Consider the following 8942-nt stretch of genomic DNA (forward strand, 5'->3'; position numbering starts at 1 on the left):
ATTTTCTTAAACAGTCCCTGTAGGTACGATAACTCAGCATTTTCTTGTCACTTTATTACTTGTTACGATTGTGTCACTTGCACATTTCCATTGTTCCAAGTTTTTGGTGCCGGTGTCGAGAACTGTTTTAAGAGTCATTATTTGTGAAATTGTTAATTTTTCATTTTGGTTTATTTTTTTCTGTTCAATTTTAACTTAGTCAATTTTTCTATGTTTGTTTCAAGTGTTTATGAGTATTGATCGAATTATCAATTTACTCCCCGTAGATCCTGAAATTGAAAGAACTTTTTGACAACGAAGAAGACAAGCAAGTCAAAGAATGACCAAAGAGATGAACTTTGAAAATTTGAATCAAGGAAACGGAGCAAACCCTACTCAAAATCCTATCCTTATTGCTAATGATAGGGATGGAGCTCTAAGACAGTATGTGTGCCAGTGTTTCATGATCTTAATACGGGTATTAAGAGACTCGAAATCGAGTCACAACAATTCGAGCTGAAGCCAATCATGTTCCAAATGCTTTAGACAGTGGGCCAATTCAATGGAATGCCTACCGAAGATTTTTACCTTCACTTAAGACTGTTCATAGGGGTGAGTGATTCTTTCAAATTAGTCAAAGTACCTGAAAATGCTCTACGTTTAAAGTTTCTCCCATATTCACGAAGGAACAATGTTTGAGCCTAGTTGAATCATTGCCACCAAATTCCATTACCACATGGAAAGAGTTAGCAGAAGGATTTCTTGTAAAGTACTTCCCACCTAGCAAGAATGCTAAGTTGAGGAACAAGATTACTACCTTCCAAAAGTTGGATGGCGATTCCTTGTATGAGGTGTGGAAGAGGTTTAAAGAACTATTATGAAGACGACCTCATCACGAAATCCCTCATTGCGTCCAATTAGAGATGTTCTATAATGGTGCTCTCATTTCTAAGTCTTATAACGAGATTTTTAAAATCATGAGAGGATTGCCAGTAACAATTATTAATGGCCAACCAATCGAGTAGTGTCAAGAAGACGAGTCGCTGGAGTACATGAAGTGGACACTCTCACTTCACTTGTACCTGAGGTATCCTCGATGTCCTTAATGCTTAAAAACTTTACAATTAATGGGTTTAAAAATTTTGCAGCTCAGCCACCGAGTCAATTCAAAATGCAGCCTGTGTTTATTGTGAGGAAGGACATTTGTTTGAAGAATGTCCATCAAACCTAAAATCTATGTATTACATAGGTAACCAGGACCAAAACTGAGGAAGGCATGGACTGCAATCCAATTTCTATAACCCATCTTGGAGAAACCACCCTAATTTCTCTTGGAGTAACCAAGGGGCTGGACCCAATAACACTTATGCCCGACCTAGACTAACCCAGCCACCTATTTTTACCCAACAAGTTCAAAAGCAATCTCCAGTTGAATCTTCCAATGGCTTAGAAAATTTTTTGAAAGTATACATCGCCAAAAATGATACCTTAATCCAAAGCCAAGCAGCAACATTGAAAAACCTGGAAAACCAAATGGGCCAACTTGCCACTAAACTCGAAAACTGTCCACAAGGTGCGTTGCTTAGTGATACGGAGAACCTAAGAAATCTGGGGAAAGAGCATTGTAAAGCATTAACATTGAGGAGAGGAAATACATTAGAGCCTAACATTGTCGAAGTTGAAAAAGAGCCAGTTGATGCTCAAGATTCACTAGAAGTTCAACCAAGTGTTGAAATTCTAGCTTCACCAAAACCAAAATCTGTAAAACCAGATAAGGTAATTTTTGTACCAGTTAATTCTGATAAACTAATAACTTCATTAGATATAGAATTTCCATAAATGATGAATCAACCAGTTCCAGTAAAGAATCCACCACCACCCTACCCTCAATGGATTCAGAAGCAAAAACAGGAAGTTCAATTAAAGAAATTTTTAGATGTACTCAAGGAACTTCATATCAACATCCCGTTGGTAGAAGCACTTGAGCAGATGCCAAACTATGTCAAAGTCATGAATGATAACATGTTCAAAAAAATGAAGACTTAGAGAATTTGAAACGGTAGCCCTGACGAAAGGATGCAGTGCATATCTTCAAGACAAACTACCCCCAAAGATGAAGGACTCTGAATGTTTTACCATACCTTGCAACATTTGAGCAACGTATTGTGGTAAGGCACTTTGTGAGTTGGGTGCAAGCATGAACTTTATGCCCATGCCCATATTTAGGAAGTTGGGGATAGGTGAAGTTAGACCAACTAAGGTTACGCTTCAGTTAGCAGATCGATGTTTAGCACATCTAGAAGGAAAAATCGAGGATGTAGTGGTAAGTGTAGATAAATTTATTTTCCCTGTTGACTTTGTTATTCTAGACTTTGAAGTAGATAAAAAGGTGTCAATAATCCTAGGAAGGCCTTTCCTAGCAATTGGAAGGACCCTTATTGATGTGCAGAAAGGCGAACTTACCATGCGTGTTTAGGATTATTAGGTAACAGTTAATGTTTTTATGTCTTTGTGATTTCCTGACACAGTTGACGATTGTTCTGCAGTATCAGAGTTAGAAGATTTACCTATAGAATGGGAACTAAACTCTGTTGAGGACCCATTAGAACAAGTTTTGATGTCAGACCCTCCAAGTGATGAAGACGGGGAGGCAAACTTAGCTTTGCTAGAAGCTAATCAAAGAAGATTTCATCTGCAATCCCGCTTTGAGTCTTTAGAATTAAAAAGTAGAGATTATAAGCTATACCATACTCACCTTAACATATAATTCAATTCCATTTCAAACATACCATATCTAAGTTATACCATAATCAATTCACCATCTACTAAATTGGCCATTTTGAAAAGCATCACATAACCACTTTAACACATAATATAAAGACATCAAAAGTACCAATTAGTTATCAACCAAAACATCTTATACAATCAATTTCATACTTAACTATTTACATTTCCAAAACATTAGTATCAACATCAATCCTAATACATGCCATATAATCTGGGATAAACGTTTTAAAAACTACCGAGTTAAGCTGGATAGTGTGACGTCAATCTGATCGTCTAATCTTCCAAATATCTGCAAAAATAAATATTAACACAAGTAAGCTTCAATAAGCTTAGTAAGTTTGACGTATTAAACGATAAATCTTACCGAATTAAATGCAACAATTCAAACAATAATAATCAACCATGAGAATTCCCTGTCATCCACAATTTCAACCAATAAATTCATCTATGTTCAGATTAATACTCAATATATAACAAATCTTTCAAATTCATTAAACAGGTTACCTTACCGAGATTTTCCATTCAAAGAACGACTTACGGATAATAGTACATTGTCAGTCCAATCGTAACATGCTGATGCTCATAAGAGTTAACCAAACCGAAACACACCAATTCTCATAAAAGCTAATCCAACCGTGCTCAGAAAAGCTAATCCAATCATAACATGCCAATGCTCATAAGAGCTAATCCAACCGTAGCACACCAAATAGAGAGTAAAACACGAGAGTTCGCAACAAATGCTGAACCTCAGTTTAGTCAAGAAATAAATATATACTTCCCTCCAATCCGTCTCCACTCTAATCCCTTAAACATGTCATATCACGACTGTACTCTATCCCGCATTCAATCTAATCCAAGCAATCAATTTTAATATCATATCACAAATAATAACTCATTATCAACAATTAAATATATGTACTTTATATTATGTTATACTATTCAACAATTCATATAGATGTTAAATTATAATCGTACGAACTTACCTGGACTAAATTGTAGTAGTTGCAGAAGTATAAAATTATCATATCTCAAATTATTCTGCTATTTTTCCTTTCCCACAAGTATCTACGAGATCTTGATCTAAAAATATAAAATTATCTATTATTAGCTTACATTTCACATTCCAATCCATTTTACAATTAATACCCTTTTATTTTTTTAAATTCACACAATTACCCTAAACTTTTACATTTTTTTAATTTAGTCCATTAACCCGAAATTTATCAAATTAACCATTTTTCTCAAATAAATATTCCATCTAAATATACTAGGCCCTTAAACAGTCCCTAATAATTATTAAATTCACTATCAAACCCTAATATTTTGACATTTTCACTATTTAATCCTAAAATCAAAATCTAACAAATATCTCTTTATAAAATCATCAAAAAACACAATCAAAGCTCCAAATATATGATATTCATAAAAAAAACATCCAATATTCAACAATGGTAACTTCCAAAATTTTTAACAGAATAAGAAACGATGGTACGGGCTAGTTGGACCTAGTTGCAACGATCTTAAAAACATAAAAATTATAAGAAACAGATAAGAGATCACTCACATGCAAGGTAAATAGCTTGGTCGATTCTCCTAGATTAAACAACCTTCAAGCTTCGACTATGGAAGATAAAAATGAAGAAGAAACCTTATTTCTTTTACTTAATTTTGTTTTAATTAAGTTTTATTTACAAAATTGCCATTGATCACATAATTTTTAATAAATTTTAACCATGTTGTCGTCCCACTACATTAACTAAGGTATATTTGCTACTTGAGTTCTTCCTCATTTAATTTTCAAGCTATTTAATCAACTAAATACAATAATTACTAAATTTTGTGCTATTTACAATTTCGTCATTTTCCTTTAATTAGCTATCTAAACGTTAATATTTCTAAAACAAATGTTAATATGACTTTAGTGACTCCATAAATGTTCTAAAAATAATATTTATGAGTTGACACGATGAAAATTTATGGTCCCGAACCACTATTTCATCATCCTTGAAAATCGGGTTGTTACAACTCCCCCTTAGGAAATTTCATCCTCGAAATTGTTACCTGAAAATAGATTTGGATACTATAGTTTCATTGATTCCTTGGTTTCCCAAGTCGCTTCTTCTAAACCATGACGATGCAACAAGACTTTTACTAACGGGATCGTTTATTCTGCAGTTATTTGACTTCCCGAGCTAAAATTCTCACTGGTTCCTCCGAATACGTCAAATCTAGTTGTAACTCAATCTCACTATAAGAAATCACATGCGAAGGATCAAATTTGTACTGTCTCAGCAATGAAACATAAAACATATTTTGAATTTTCTCAAGTTCAGAGGGCAAAGCTAATCTATAAGCTACAGGGTCGATTCTTTCAACAATTTCATATGGTCTGATAAATCTCAGACTTAACTTTCTTTTCTTGCCGAAATGCAACACTTTCTTCCATGGTGAGACTTTTAAGAATACCTGATCGCCAACAGCAAATTTTGTATCTTTTATTTTCAAATCTGCATATGATTTTTGATAATCAGATGCAGTTTTTAAGCAATCTCGAATAACCCGAACATTGTCTTCATTTTCTCGGATCAAATCAATTCCCACCATTTTGGACTCACTCAATTTAGACTAATACAACAGTGTTTTACACTTTATACCGTAAATAACTTCAAACGGTGCCATTTTTTACTCGATTGATAGCTGTTATGATAGGCAAATTTAGCTAACAGTAGGTATTTTTCCCAATTACCTTTAAATTCAAGTATACAACATCTTATCATATCTTCTAGAATCTAAATCACTCATTCCGATTGCCTGCCAGTCTGAGGATGAAACGTTGTGTTGAAATCAAGCTTAGTGCCTAAAGCCTTGTGAAGTTTGCTCCAAAATATGATGTAAATCTCAGATCTCGATCTAAAATAATAGATGCTAGAACTCTGTGTAATCTCACAATCTCAAATACATATAATGCCACCAATCTCTCAAGTGAGAAATCTGTTTTGACCGGAATAAAATGTGCCGATCTAGTCAATCTATCAACAACCACCCAGATTGAATCTTTCTTTCTCGAAGTTACATGTAAACCAGATACAAAATCCTTCGTGACCCATTCCCACTTCTACTCAAGAATCATAACAGGTTGTAGTAAACCAGACGATACCTGATGCTCTATTACCTGCTGACAAATCAAACATTTAGCTACAAATTCACAAATTTCATGCTTCATACCCGACCACCAATACATTTGTTTCAAATCACAATACATCTTTGTGCTACCTGGATGAATAGAGTACGTACTACTATGAGCTTCAAACAAAATATCATTTTTCAATTCTAGATTATTCAGAACGCAAATTCTATTATGATAACGTAATGTATCATTATCATCAACACTGTACTCTGTACTCATATTATTCTAAACTAGTTGTTATTTCGATATCAACCTCGAATCTTCATTTGCAATTCTCAAATTCGTTGTAGAAACAGGGGTTTAGTTCTCAACTCTGCCAGTAACGAACCATCTTCCTTTAGAGTTAAATAAGCGTTCAATGCTTGAAGTGCAAACAATGATGACTTTCGACCTGGTGCATCCACAATTACATTAGCCTTTCCTGAATGATAGTCAATAACTAGATCGTAATCTTTTAGTAGCTTTAACAATCATCTCTGTCTCAAGTTCAATTCTTTTTTAGTCATTAAATACTTAAAACTTTTGTGATCTGTAAACACGTGACATTTCTCGCTGTATAAATAATGTCTCCAAACTTTCAAAGCTGTAGCCAATTCAAGATCATGGGTAGGATAGTTCTTTTCATGCGGCTTTAACTGATGAGAGACATAAGCTACTACTTTCCCTGCCTACATAGGCACACAACCCAAACTGTTGAGAAACGCATCACTATAAACAACATATGCTACCCCAGATTCAGGTTGAGTCAACACTAGAGCTTCTGTCAACATGTTCTTCAGTTGATCAAAACTTTGTTGACACTTATCAGGCCAAACAAACTCAACATTTTTCTGTAATAATATGGTCATCGATGAAGCAATTATCAATAAGTTTGTAACAAAATGTCGATAGTAACTTGCAAAACCTAGAAAACTTTGCACTTCTGAAACATTCTTCGGAGTTTTCCTGTAATGCCCCTAACCGGAATCCATCACCGGAATAGAGTTACGGAGCATTGCCGGAGTTACCAATTTATTTATCAGATATTTCATTCATCTAACGTTCATATTTGGAACCACTTAAAATCAAACATATTGTCCTTTAACATACTTATTTTTCTCGATATGTTTTACTTGAATTTATTACTCGTCTCAATTTAATTAATTTCCTTGTATCAACGTATCAAAAATAATCACCTGTTTACATGTCATGATAAATATCATTCTCTTGCCATTTCTTCATAAACATAAATCAGGTAATTCATTATATCGATATTTCATGCTAGCTGAATATTCATACATACTTTCCTCCTCCTCCTCTCCATTCCACATCCTTAATTTATATAACATGCAACTAGAAACATTATCAATAATTTCACTATTTACTTATATGTATAGTCAAACTGTCCATTTGCGTCATAGTCACTAATTATTTATATCTTAAGCTACAGAACTCAAAATTAAGATCCGCTAATTTTTCCTGAAACTAGACTTACATATCTTATTACCATAAAATTTTCAGAATTTTTGGTTTAGCCAATAAGTACAGTTTATTCTTTAAATTTACCCCTGTTCTGCTGTCTGACAGTTCTGACCCTTCTTCACTAAGAATTAATTATCTCATCATACGAGATTCGGATGATGTTCCTGCTTATTTCTATTGAAAATAGACTCATTAAGGATTTTAAACATATAAATTTAATCCCTTATTTATTTTTATCCAATTTTTTTATGATTTTCCAAAGTCAGAACAGGGGAACCCGAAATCATTCTGACATTTATATCTCATGATTTACAATTCCATTCTTTACACAGTTTCTTCTATAAGAAACTAGACTCACTAAAATTTAATTTCATATTTTATTCATCCTCTAATTCGATTTCTACAATTTTTGGTGATTTTTAAAAGTTAGGATATTGTTGTTGTCCAAAACTGTTTTAGTGCAAAATGTTGATTTTCATTTTGCCCCAAATTTCACAGTTCATACAATTCAATCCTTGCTCAATTAACCCCTCAATTAAGCTAATTTTCTCAATTAATACATTTCCTAGACATTATAAGTTATTTCATAACTATTGAAATTCAAAATTTCCACATAAAACTCTAACTTCAAACTCTTTTACAATTTAGGTCCCAAACATTCACTTTCTATTCAATTCTTTCAATAAAATCAGTATATAAACAATTTAAAGCTCTAATTCCATGCCAAATCATCATATACTTCCAACACATATTCATAGCAACTTTAAATTTCTTTCATAGAATCAAAAACTAATGAATTCAACAAGTGGACCTAGTTGTAAAAGTCACAAAAACACAAAAATTTCAAGAAATAATCAAGAATTGAACTTACTTGCAGTAAAAATATGAAAAACCAGCTTAAGGGAACTCTTCCATGGTGTTTTTGCTTATGAGAATGCAGAAAAATAAAGAGAAATCTAGATAATTCCACTTTAGTCCTAGCTTTATTAAGTAAATTTTGCAAATTTCCAATTTTTCCCTTAATTCTCCTTATTTTCTTGTTGATTTCATGCCCTTGCCGTCCAGCCCAAATAGACCTTGGGTCTATTTTCCTTTTAAACCCTCTTTCTTTTATCATTTAAGCTATTTAATCATTTCCCATAATTTTGCATTTGATACAATTTAGTCCTTTTTGTTCAATTAGCTATCGGTACTTTAAAATTTCTTGACGAAACTTTAATACTAACTTATTAACACTCCATAAATATTTATAAAAATATTAATGGCTTGATTTAAAATTCTTGGGGTCTCGATACCTTGTTTTCGATTCTAATTATTTTAATATATATATATTTTTAGTACACTATTCACTATTTACTATTTCAAAATTTTTTCCTAACTTCACGTTTAACTTATACTCACTAAATTAATAATATTTCCTACTCATTTGTCAGATTTAGTGATCTCAAATCACTGTTCCGACACCACTGCAAATTAGGCTGTTACATTTCCAGCTCATCACAGTAGAAACTTTACTAGGGCTAACTCG

The 8942-nt window shown here is 33.0% G+C and overlaps 1 non-coding gene across 1 annotated transcript; it reads right to left on the reverse strand.

Annotated features, from left to right (window-relative positions):
- Window positions 1–773: 773 nt before the first annotated feature.
- Window positions 774–880, reverse strand: LOC121205326 (small nucleolar RNA R71). Its single transcript, XR_005900408.1, has one exon. It is a non-coding gene; the product is annotated as a small nucleolar RNA R71 (small nucleolar RNA).
- Window positions 881–8942: the final 8062 nt, after the last annotated feature.

Source organism: Gossypium hirsutum, chromosome A08 (genome assembly GCF_007990345.1).
Source record: "Gossypium hirsutum isolate 1008001.06 chromosome A08, Gossypium_hirsutum_v2.1, whole genome shotgun sequence".
Lineage (NCBI taxonomy): Eukaryota > Viridiplantae > Streptophyta > Magnoliopsida > Malvales > Malvaceae > Gossypium > Gossypium hirsutum.